Raw genomic sequence first — 13,714 nt, forward strand, 5'->3', positions numbered from 1 at the left:
CCACCCCCCACTCCTTTTTCCACTTCATGAAAGACAAACAGGCGCAGACAAAAACAGCAGTGTGGAGGTAATATGTCAGATGGATGGACTGACTCTTCCTCAGCCCTCAGCTTGGTGACAAACTGGAGGTTGGTTGAGGTCAGTTCCTCCAGTTCCTGATGGAGCATCCCTCTCAGTCCTCAGCTCCTGGATCAGCTCCTGATCCTCTCTCACCTTTTCAGCCGATGGGCGTCTTTTTGGCAACTGCTCGCTCAGTTTCCTCTGGAGCGCCGTCATAAAATACTGTCCCTGTTCTGACAGAGACTTGACAGGTTCAGTCTCTATCTTTCACTTCCTGTTTGTTATCTCTTGGTCCTTCAGCCCGTCGACCAACTTTCTAGACCTAAAGAATCTGTCTAAAGGCCGTCGTTGTCACTGTCGGTGGTTCAAATCTTAGATTGGTGTGTCACCCGTTGAAACATCTGAAATGAAATATTTCTGTCTGACCTAGTTCAATTTTTGGGACAGAATTAAATTCTAAATTGTTTAGTTTAAAGTCAGGTCAGATTAGGGCAGAGTTACGATTTGGTTAAGGTTGGGTAAGAGTCAGATTAAAGTTGATTTCAGATCGAGTAAAGTTCAGGTTAGAATTAGTCTATGTGTGGTCCGGTTAGGATCAGATCGGGTTTCCTGTGACACTTGTGCAGAGATCTGCTGTGGTATAGATGAGATAAGCCCCATGTGTTTATCAAAAATAATTAGCTCATCTCATCCATTATTTTTCAATAACTTTGATGCAGCTCCTGTGACGTGTGAACTTGCACCACCCTGCTCCAAACACTGTCCAACCTGCCGGCGTAGAGTCCGTCCACCGTCCTCATGTGACGCGTTCATTCAGGTCGAAGGTCGCGGTTATTTACAGACGCTTATGTCACTTACACTTGATGAATTACAGGCACAAGACCTTGACCAGCGCAACATTAAACTATCACTGACAGCAGCTGCTGAGCCGTGGTTACCATAGTGACGGGACCACAACATCCACATAACATCATGTGGTTTACACTACACACTGTTTACACTGTTGTAATTCAGGCTCATGAATGTAGTTTTGAGGTAAAGTTATTTTTATTAAACTATATGTAGAAAAAGGAGATGCAGGTTTACACATGAAGATTTTGTCCTTAATATTTTTGCTGGGGGGCCACATTGGGTCCAGGGGCCACTGTTTGCTGTACATATATTTTAATTGCTGCTCAGTGACATAAACTTGTGAAACTTGAACCCAGGCCTGTTGGGAGCTGATGTGGTTTGAAGGTCGGTTCTTGTTAACTCTGAAATCTGAGGCTTTGGTTGAACCTTGTTCTTGGTTGATAAAGTTTGTATCATGTTTTTATTTTAACCTGCAAAAGAAGCAACAGGATCTGGGAAGTAGTTTGGATTTGTTTATGTGTGTGTGTGTGTGTGTGTGTGTGAGAGGTAGGCTGGATATCAAAATAATTCTTTTGTGGCTCATGATTTGACATTGGTAAGGTAAAGGTCTGGTCTGGATCTGATTCTGATCATCTTAAAGTCAGGTTGAGGCAGGGTTAGGATCAGATCTGGGTCAGGTCGTGATTTGGTTAGGGTCAGCTGAAGGACAGGTTAGGATACGGTGAAGTCAATCAGGATGGGGTTGCGTTGAGTCCAGGTTAGTGTCAAGTCAGGGATGAAGGTGTCAAGTCGCGATCACGTTAGAATCAGGGTATGATCAGGTTTTGGTGCAGGTAAGGTCAAGGTCAAGGTCAGGGTCAAATTAAAGTCGAGTTAAAATAGGGTTCTGCTCAGGCCAGGATCGGGTTATGATCTGGTTTCGATGCAGTCAGGGTCAGTTCAGGACCAGGTTAGAATCAGATTAAAGTTAGGTTAGGATCGGGTTAAGGTCGGGTCAGCGCAAAGCGCTGCTATGGTACAAGTGAGATAAGCCTCTGTCCCCTGTGGTAGTTAAAAAATAATTAGCCCATGTGACCCATTATTTTTCAATAACTGTGGAATATTCTTTACATCCCTTTGACATATTACTTGATATCCCCTTACTTTTGCTTCCTGGAGAACAGTCTATTTTTAGTGGCTACTACATGGAAAATGTGCAGCCATGCTTACAGATGCCAGCTGATAATACCTTGCAGAATCTGCTGGAGTGAAGTGAAGCTCGACAAAACGCACAGAGCAGTTTCACTGGATTATTTTACAAATTACGTGCAGTACACAGCTGGTTTGACTGCTTCTGTTTATGGTCCAGCTCACCGGCTGCTAGCTTGTCCTGTTTCAACTCATCACGTCCTGTCTGGAGGACGGTTCCTACACCGTCTGTGGCTGCAAACAGCTTCCCACCGGTGTCCATAGCGGACACCAGAGATTAACCTGGGTCAATAAAGGGATGTGATGTAAGATCAGAGGGGCCAGTTCTGTTTATTACAGGTAATGATGCTTTCTAGTTCTGTGCTACTGAGATATGGTGCAGATATTTTACGTATTAATCCCTCAAAGACAGATCTGTTTGACCTTCCTGTGGTTTCGTCTTGGGCTGAGACAGTGTATATGGACATACTGTATACATGTTTTTGTCTGGTGGTTGTGTCATATTTGAAATCCCATGGTGACGCCAGATTAAAGTCAATTGAGAAGATTTAGGCATTTGGAAGATGTTAATTATTAATTCAAGTGAACAAATTGAGTAATTTGAGGGGAGGAATTAGCAAATTAAGGGAACAATTTGATAAAATTCACTTGTCAGAAAGTTCCCCTCACGGCGTCTATAAGATATTTATGTAATCAAACGACATTCGATGATTTTGCTGGATTTTCTCTTCGAAAAACACTTGAATTAATGTTATTATTCTGTTCTCGGACTTCATTTTTCAGGCGTCCACATAATTACTGACGTCTTCGCTGTGGTGACCGTTAACGAGTTTGGTCAGTGTTGTGATCTCGGTCCTGTTGTACAGCTCGGCTGCTCTCTGTGTGCACAATCAAGACACAATAAACAGGAAGTGATGGCTGCTGGTTTGTCCTGTCCTTGGCTTTGCTTCCTCAGCATGTGACTGTGATGATGAAGATGGCCTGGATTGTGTGTGTGTGTGTGTGTGTGTGTGTGTGTGTGTGTGTGTGTGTGTGTGTGTGTGTGTGGCTGATGGTGGGACTGGGAAAGAGGAGTATATAGATGTTAGTGCACAGATTGTGAGTCCTTCCATGGTCACAGTGTGTATGTTGTGGGTGCTATTATTATTTTTGTATAAAAAGGAAGGAAATCAGTTTTTCACAGATACATTTAATTTTCTACGACCTTGTGTCTCTGACTAAGTTTCACAGTGTCCAGATGAAAACTAAAAGTAGCATTAAGTACACTGAAGTTTGGTTTATGTAGTTTTAACATTTGCTGGTACTTTCCAAAAATCAGAAGCAGGTTGACAGAGTTTACATCCTGTAAATCAAACAGCTGTCAATTGTGAGAAGCTGTGTCTTTTCTCTTCAAGAGTTCCCCTTGGTCCAGTCTTTATGCTAAGCTAGGCTAAACATCCTGGACACACAGAGATGGAACTGATGTTCATCTTCTCATTTGAGCTGCCTAAAAAAATGAATGCTATACTATATTTTCCTTATTGTCAGGAAACTCCATCTGCAGACTCAAGCCCAGAGTGTGACCTCCCTCCTCTGTCTGCTCTCAGCTCTGAGCTCATTGGTTCCCACTGAAGACATTAATCTTTAAAAACACACCTCATGCTCAGTGAATTCATAAAACTGGTAAAACAATAGAGCATTTGTTGGGGACGGTGTGAGTGGGACTGAGCCACACAATGATCACAGGTTTGAGACGGAGATATAAAGTTTTCTCTATAAATGAGTAAAAAGTTCTGTTACCCAGTGTGATATCACCAAATCCTTAAATGAATTTGCGTCACTACACATTTTTTGCTTTCTGCGTATCATTTGACGCCTCGTCATTTCTCTACAAATGAAACCCCAAGGAAAACAGCATTAAATGACACAGGAAAAGCTTAAGATACATAGACATGACACCTCAGTGTCACATGTTATTTATATTCACGTACTTTGATACTGAACAACAGTGTTTTCTCTTTTTCTTTTCCAGGGGAAGAACAACGAGCTGCTCTTCCTCTCTGCTTGTCCCTCACTTCATGGCGCCTTGTCAAACCAAAAGACGTACGTACGACATCCCCGCTACTATCTCCCTCCTCCTCTTCTTCTTCTTCTTCATCTGACGAAGGTGAAGTAAAACAAACTCTGGTTGAAAACACTGACACTCATAGGAAACACGGAGCTATGAGACGCCTTTCCATTACACGAGGACATCCTGACTGATTTTTGCACAGAGCGAAGCTACAGTGGGACTCTGAGGTACGACAAACGTTACTTGAATCATCACGATGCTACGTATATTTGCAACATGTCTGCTGGCTAACGGAGTCGTCCATATAGTCACGAGTAGATGTTTCTCGGGAGACTGCTCCTCTTGCTGTAGGGAAACTTGTACGTCCTTGTCTGTACGTCGCATATCATATTCAAACCAAAACATATTATTGCATGCTTGGAAAGTAGAGCATGTAAACAGAAGAAAACAAGTTTGGCTTTTGTGTTGACGGCTCAACCCAGCACTGCTAATCTGAAATATGGGAACAACAACAACAACAACATCAACCACAACTCATCGATATCAAGTTGATTCAAATAATTCTGTTTGACTCGTGGAGTTGATTTCTAAATCTCTATTTTTTAAAGTATCATACTGTATATGTTTTATATGGAGAGGAATCGGTTAACCTCGTGAATTATTTTGTAGATTTTTAACATTTTTGCTATTGTGTTTCATTTTTTTTTTTTTTGTTCATTTTTGCCTTGGTAAAGAAAACGAAGCAGCTCCGGTGGGCAGCTCTGATGAAAACGTCTGCCTGCTGAAAAATCACTTTAATTAACGAAAAAAAAAAAGAATCTGCTGCCCCTTAGAGGAATGTCTGTGCTGGTTAATTAGGACAAAAGACAGTTGGAACGCATTTATCGCAGACATCTGATTTTTTTTGAACAATTCTGAATGTTTCTGATTGTGTTTGGGTTTTTGATCAGAATGCTGTAATATCTGTTTATCAATAACATCTACCTCAGTGTCCGCTCATTAATGACAGAAGCTTTAACACCCGAATGACGTCGGTGTCCCTCCATTATCTGAACATAGTCATCAGACCTGGGTTGAGTTTTTCAATGCCTCTCTGTAACTATCTGGTGCAATTAAATACATCCAAATGCTCTATAAACTGCCATTTAATAACTTACAGAAGTCCAAAAAATAAGGTAAAAAACACTAGAAGAAATGTATCATACTAACTGGGGTTATATGTCATCCAGCCTGACTAAAGCAAAGCAATGTAGAGCCTGATTAATTTGCACATTTTTATTAATTTATTTGTGAAAGTTTTCAAAGCGAGTGTGAGTGAATGTGAGTGATTTTTAATTAATTGTTGATTTAAGGGCAATAATGTTCTGCGGAGGGTTTCTGCCATTGAATACAGTGGGTGGAGTGGGTCAGCCTGTTTAAAAGAAAAACTGCAAACCCTAACAATTTATTAGTTTGAGGTTTTAATTGAATTTAATATCAACCAATGGTCTAAAATACGGTTCTTCAATTAACTGCGGAGAATACGGTTCTGGGGCTCATAATTAATCCCTGTAATTAGACACAACATGAAGAAATGGTTTGACATTTTGGGAAATTATTTTGTATTCGGATGGATGTCAGTTTCAGATACATCCAGTATTTAGCCTAGCTTAGCACAAAGACTGGAATTAATACGGTTCTGGGGCTCATAATTAATCCCTGTAATTAGACACAACATGAAGAAATGGTTTGACATTTTGGGAAATTATTTTGTATTCGGATGGATGTCAGTTTCAGATACATCCAGTATTTAGCCTAGCTTAGCACAAAGACTGGAATTAGGGGAAACTAGTCTAGCTCCATCAAAGATGAAATAATATAGACTCCAACAACAGAAAAGGTTTTTATTCAAATTGTGCAGAAACAAAAATGTAAAAACAAGAAATCGGTTTTAGGTGCAGTTAGCATTGGAGCTAACAAACATTGTGATAAAAGTGGTTTAAGATTAGCTACACATAAATTTGGATGTAAACTATAAACTGCTACATAGAAATGTAAAAAATGAAGTGGTTTTAGCCGCAGTTAGCATCAGAGCTGTTTGTTTACCAACAGTTAGCATCTCATAAGTTTTGTCCTTGTAGTGATGTAGGACTAAAAGTTCAGCTCTGAAGTCGTGGGAAGGTTTGAGCTAGGCTAACACAAGGTTTTATGTTATGTGCCAGTTTTACTTTATGCTAAGCTAAGTTAAACACATTCTGGACTGAAATGAAACGGATCCATCTTTTCATCAGACTTGGAAACAAAAATACTTCCCAAAACATGAACTTTTTCTCATCATCATCATCTTCATCATCATCATAAAACATTGGTAGTCTGTAAAATCTTGTATCCATCAAAACCCCAGCATCAACTCTGCAGTTTGGTCTTGTTGTAATTCTGCTTTGCTTGGACATAAAAACAGCCGAGGGAGATTTGTGTTTGACAGAGGCACTGATGAGCTGTCACTGGGCATTACTCCTGATGATTAATGTATTCTGCATACTGTATGTGCAATAATAATAATAGTACCGCATTTCCTCTGTGAGTGCAGAGAGACTTGTCTTGACTTCCGCATATTTAACCATCACTTGATATTCACTGCATGTAACATCCATGGTTACATCTGGGAGGACGTTTTCATGCTTCATTATCAGCTGCAGAGTTCAGTTCAGGCTTCTCACCAAATTGTCTCATTTTCATGCAAAAATAAGAAAAAGCAATAGTGAGTGACTCTCTGAACTCCAGAGTGGAAGTAAAATGCATCATGATTTTTCCTCTTTCTGTTTTTTATTCCCAGTTATTGTTCATTGCCATGTTTATTTTGACTTCAATTGTGATCTATTTTTGATAAAATAAATCTTTGATCCCGATCAGTTTCAATCTCCATGTGTCTCAGACGGCTGCACATGCAGATGTGCCATTTCCTGTTTCCTGTGTTTGTTGCCATTTATAAAACATTTCCACACGATGGGAAGGATGAAGGTGAACGTGTGTGTTGCTGAGACTAAACGCCATCACATCTGAATTACCTTCATCCATCCCGAGGTTCCTCTGTGAACTCATCAGAGGAGAAGCTTAAACGTCGGCCTCACAACAGTCAGTCAGGACTATGAAACTATGACACCAATCCTACTTAACATGAGAAAATCTACACAAGGAGCCGGAGAGAGAGAGTTGCAGCTGAAGGAGTTATTGCCATGACAACTCAACAACGACATTAACCTGCAGTTATAGATACTTTATTATTGACCCCAGATAATATTGATGAGAAAATCTGTTCATGGGTTGATAAACTAAGTGTTCAGCAAAGATATATTCATGGGAACAACTCTAATATTGAACCTTCAAAGTAAAAGTAGTGGGAGGTTATATTAAAAAGCCATTAAATAACAACAGAGTGTAAATTACACTGTGCTTGTCAAATTTAATTTTTAATGCACAATTCTAGAGCTGCAATAATTAGACAGTTAATTGATTAGTTAATTGGAAAAAAATCTACATTCTACAATGTAAATTTTTCAAACAAAAACTATACAGTTTAAATAATGCTTTGGGAAATTATAGCAGGCACCTTTTACTACATTCTGACATTTTAAAAACAAAATAATTAATAGTGAAAATAATTGGAAGATTATTTGATAATTAGAATAATCATTAGTTGCGGCCCTACATGATATTTATATAAGATGTAAAACTGTACATTGGCCAACAGTGACTCACCTGTTCTTTATCTATTAAATGCAGCATAAAATCAATTACATTATGTAAAATGTACTTAAATAGAATTATCACTCTCCACCTTTGTGCTGAATCTAAATGTATATTCTGGAAGTCTTATCTATCTTTAAATTTTAACTATGTGCTTTTTTTTTGTGTGATTAAATTATTTTGCCCTCAGTACTGGAGCTTGGATCAAAAACAACAACAAAAACATCATCTCTTATTTATGAATAAACTATGTGCTACGTTTAGCATGGATTAATCAATCACATGCAGAGATTTTCACACCTATATTTTTTTCTACGACCCTTGGAGAGCGACTACAACGTCCACTATAGAATTTATGTGTGAACTGTTGTTGTCTGGATGTACCCAAAGTCTTATTTCAGTCTGTAGGAATATTATGCAGGGACGTTTCAGGGAATTTGAATTAGCCTGTAATATCAAATGTCATTAACTAAAGACAACATGAGCAGCAACATTAAGAAATGTGTGATATTATAAAATAATTACTGTGGGATTGTGAGAAAGCGAAATATCAAAAATATTGAGACTTAAAGAAAACAAAGGAATATAGTTCAGACCATATGCTAATATAATATATTGTAGTTTTCAGACAGTTGAAGAATAAGCAGCAAGAGAAAATGCTGATCTTCTGTTTTTACTCATTAAGTGCAAACTTTGTTGACACTGTCATCGTCATTTCTGTTAATACCCCATGACAACAAAGCCCTTACCCTAAAAACAGATGACAGAGAGGAAATGCAGACTTGATGTTTAAATGCACGTCATGTTTTTCGTACTGGTTGCACATCAGATGCTTTCACCTCATTACAAAGCTTGTTAAAGGTAAAACGTCAGAGTCTGAAGGGAATATATGATGTTCCCGATGCTCCGCAGGTGACGCTGCATATTAACTGCAAGCAGAAAACCAGCTGATGTCACTTAGAAACTTGCAGTAACCACAGTTATTCATCAATAAGCAATAATGCATGAAGAGTACAGTATCATCAGCAAAGGTGATGTGTCTGGTTGTTCCTATCTGTGCATAAACAGGTCGATATAGTGCCTTAATCATTATCTGATTCAGTCAATAACCCTGTCAAATGCATCTGAAGTACCATAGAAGAAGAAAGCGTGTATTTATATTAGAACTGTAGGGATGCAATCCACTGGTTGCCCATAGAAATAATGTATTGTAAATTAATGTATTGAATGTACAGTATGCAGTCTTCCTGGTTGGTGTTTTGAAAGAGAAAAAATAGGAAAATATAAAAAGGAATCTCTCTTTACGGAAGCTCAGAGGGGCCATTGTTGCAGTTTATGTTTTCGGCCTGTTATCTTGTTGCTGATTTTTTTTTTTTTATTTGTTTATTTTTTAACCTTAGCATTATCTTCTTTACATAAGTCATTATCTTGTGCACATAAAGTAAAGATATAGTCTTTTAGGACTTTGGCAAAGTTTGGGACTAAGTTTAGTAAAAGTTTTCTGTGGAAAATTTGGACAATAAAACATGATTTAGTTTCCTGAGAAAATGACTTTTAATTATGATCTTGAGAAAACAGTTTCCTTGAGATAATAAAGTTTGAGGATTACAGGCCTAGAAAAATAGGAGCAACCATATCCACTCTGGGCTTCCGTAGGTGTTTTGTGTTGTAGAATTCACATTATGCCTGTTTCACTTTAGTTTTTGCTTTCGACTCATGAGACTAAAGCTGTTCATCGTATCTGTACTTCAGTCCACTGCATCTTTTCATTTACAAACGTACAAAAGTTATTTCAGTGTGGGTGTAATGACCAAAGTTATTTTTGTTAACGTTAACTAAATTAGCATTTTCCAGGGCTTTCCATTACAACAGTGGTCTTCCTCAGCAGATGGAGTTAGGGGGCGACACCTGAGTAATCCTTGTTCATTGAGGAAGACCTTGGAAACCAGAATTAAAGCTCTGAGAAAGTAAAACTAGTAAGTGACCTTGAGTTACCTTTAGAGTTTTTTGTTTATTTAAAAAAAAAAAAACAGATAAAATTAGATTTTTTTTTTTTTTTTTCAGAAAAACTCAAGAAGGAAAAAAAAAGTTTTTAAATATAAATTAGAATTACTCCACAAACATTAAAACAAAACAGAATGTAATCTTGATTTAAAGAATATGAACTAAAATAACCCTGGTCATAATATTTAATTTTTTTTTTTACAGTGATGATTAAAAAAAGTTCAAGTTCAAAAAAAGGTTAAATGTTTACATCTTTTTTATTTTTTTTTTTAAATCACTTTAATTGCTCCAAATGACACGACACAATGTTGAATTGATCTGATTCTATCTGACATTTTGAATGAATTACTGAGCTGCTGTGAAAGGCTGCAACTTATTTACTATATCGATGTTATATTTTCATTATTTGGTCTGGAAAAATAATAATGATAAATTTCCATCACAAACAGCCATAAATCTGTTGTATTCTCCAGACCGGTTCCTCAGAGTGACAGAAATCAACAGTATGGACTTTGTGTTGGACCAAAACAGTTGTTTTATTTTAATATGGAGCCGTGAGACTCAGAGGATTGAAACAAGACTGAGAGAACGACTGCAAAAAAGAATTAGAAATAAATATCATAGACTCTAACTGGCATGAGTGTAACAACTGCAATGTGTCTCTATGTATTTGAGGTCAGTCCTGTGTTCATTCACTGAAGTGTGTGTTTGTCTCATGGTGGTTTTCCTGCTTCCTGCAAACAGCTGATACGACAGTGACGAAAAAAAAAAAAAACTGTCTGCAAAACCTCAACGTGTGTCCTCAGTGTTGAAAATCTCAAATAATAGATTTTATTTTTGTTGACTTGGAGTATCTGTGTGTTTCACTGTTCGACAGGTATAAAGTTAAATAACAGAGAAAAAGAAACAGAACAAGTCTGTCATAATGTGATATATGTATGGCGTGGGATCGTACATACTGTTTATGCACAACACAGGCATTCTGAATACTAGTTGTGACTACGTTTAATGTGGCCTTTTCTTTCTCTTTAATGTACTGCAATGTTGTAAAGGATTTGTATAATATAACATAATGTATATTAAAGTTAATGAGGCTTTATGTTTCTACTTATGTTTAATAAATAAATGAACTGTGCTCAAATGTATAACACGCCCCCTTTTTTTTCAGTACATCGCCAGGTGAGGTGTGGAGTCACAGGAGTGACAAAAAAATAATAAATCTACAAAAGAATAAGAAAATTAATGTGGAAATAAAAGCAGCAATAAATATAAGAATAAATAAGTAAATAAATTGCCTTTGCTTTAAATAGAGGAGAAGCATTTTTTTTTCTTTTGTATATTTCTCTTTATATTTCTACACTTTTAATTTACTTATTTATTGCGTATTTATTCCTGTTTATATTTCCACATTTATTTTCTTATTATTTTTCAGATTTTTATGGCACTCCTATGACTCCATAGAAGGTTGCCATAGTTACAGAAGATTGTAGTTTTAGTGGCTTTTGTGTAGTTTTTCCTGGTGGCGTGAGTTCAGGAACAGTTTGCCCACTGGAACAAAGAAGTCGTATCGTTTTCTAACTTCTTGACTCCCCGTTTGCCGACTCGTGTAGATCCAGCAGATAGACGGCTCTCCCGCCACTTCAGCTTCAGTCCCAGGCCTCATTCAAAAGTAATGACTCCGAGCTGCAGGGAAACAGATCCATTACATAAGGAACATCCTCTACAGGGACTCGGCGTAGACTGCAAATGGACAAGCCACAACTGAACACAGACCATTAGCACTGACACTGCTGAATCAGCGGTTGTTCTTGTTCCCCTGCAAACTTATCAACCACTTCTTCATTCATTTTCTGTCACGGTGGAAAAAGGGCGAGTTAGATGGTCAAAACTACATCCTCCAGCTCCAGGTCCAGAGGAGTTCAGAGACCAGATGGGACTAATCTGATCTATCCCAGTCTTTCCTTCCGGTTTTCCAAGATCCAGAAACTCCCAAGGGAACCATGTTCAAACCAGCTCAGCAGCTGTTTCAGCAGAAGAGGTTTTTACTCCCTACAATGTCTGTCGCTTCTACTCACTTTGTTAATGACATTCGGGTCTTAACCACAATCACAACCGCAATGAAACCTACAGCATCAGACACCTTGGACTCCTCAAGCAACTACTTCAAACACCATAAGAACCATCCGCGAATACTAATGATGGAAACACCTTGAAACCACCTGCTACATGTGTCGGCTAAAGTCACGTGACCTGGACTTGAGTGTTTAGCACTTAATGGATTAGTTCAACATTTTGGGAAGTACGCGTATCTGCTTCGGTAAACTGGAGTTAGATGAAAAGATTGATGCCACTGTCACATCTGTGCATTAAAACATGAAGCTACAGTCAGCAGCCAGTTAGCTTAGCTTAGCATAAAGACTGTAAACAGGGGGAAACTGCTAGCTTGGCACTGAACAAAGGCAATTTAATGGATGAGAGATATTAGAAGATCGGTTTCAAACTCGTGGTATGAAAGTGAAAGCTACTTCGAACTCAAACTAATCCTGTTGTGACGTCTTAAGTTCTGTTCTTCACAACTACTTCCCTGAAAGCAGAGGTTATTTTGGCCTCACGCCTCATCACTGTGACTTTTTGACTGTGGCATTATTCGATCGGCGGCCGTCCGAGCGACTGAACGTGAGCACTTTGCCTTTGTGTTTGTGAAACCCGGCTCCACTTCTCATGAATAATGGATCAGTCCGAGGTGGTTTCACTTCTCCTCTCCCAGGAGGCCGACAACAACAGGAGGCCGGGATACTGAGTGTGGAAATCTGTGTGTTCATGTGTACAGTATGTGACTGTCCTCATGACCTGCATGAATCAGTGTGGAGGGCAGCGCAGCGAACCGCGCTTTATGGCGTGGCTCCGAGCTTTGGTTGTTAAGGTGGAAGTGTATGGTGTTGTTCCTTAAGGTGGAAGTGTACGGTGTTGTTCCTTAAGGTGGAAGTGTGTGTACTGTCAGCTAGAAGAGTTAAGCCTCCATTAAAGCCACATAGGAGTGTGTGTTCTGACCGTGAAGCCGGAGGAAACATCAACATGGAGTCCGTCCTGAAAATCCACTGAAATTATTATTGAAATTGGCTCTGGACCAAATCGTTGGACCGAACCAGGTGATGGTGTTGGACTAAATGTCAGAGGGCAGTGCTGTCCGAGTTGAGTCTCGAGTCCCCACCCAAAGTATGCGGCCCAAGTCTGGCCCACAGGACTTGGACTTGGACTCGAACACTGTCCAGATAGCAAATAATGGGTAATGTCCGGCTATTATCCGCCAGTATTGACTGACGGCAGGAACTGGTCCAGATGTGGGAGTAGCGTTTTAAAATCATGGTATATATGGGCCAGATTTGGCCCGTAGAACCAGGCGTTTACTGGGCCAGGAGAAAACAAGCACAAGCCGAATTTATTTTGCTATCCGGTCCGTTTTCAAGTCTGAGTCGAGTTCTCGAATCACAAGTCCAGAAAAGTCCTGTCCTGGACTCGAGTACTACAACTCTGTCAGAGGGTCAACAAAGTCCATGAGTTCCATCCTGTGAGGATTACGAATATCTTCTGACTCAGTGGTCGTTAACGTGTCTCGCCGAGGACGCACGGACCGAGCGGCGGGTTCTGCAGACACACTGAAGTGTCAATGAACAGCTGACTTCACTTAAACAATCAGTGTCATCAGGATCATCAGGTTAGCTGCAACCACAGTGAAGAGTTAAAGGCTCTGTGATCGGTCCATGTAACAGAGAGACGACTAATCTTTGCTACACACACACACACACACACACACACACACACACACACACACAC

Source organism: Seriola lalandi, unplaced genomic scaffold (genome assembly GCF_002814215.2).
Source record: "Seriola lalandi dorsalis isolate HSWRI2012SDOR001 ecotype SW California unplaced genomic scaffold, Sedor1 jcf7180002054985, whole genome shotgun sequence".
Taxonomy (NCBI): Eukaryota; Metazoa; Chordata; class Actinopteri; order Carangiformes; family Carangidae; genus Seriola; species Seriola lalandi.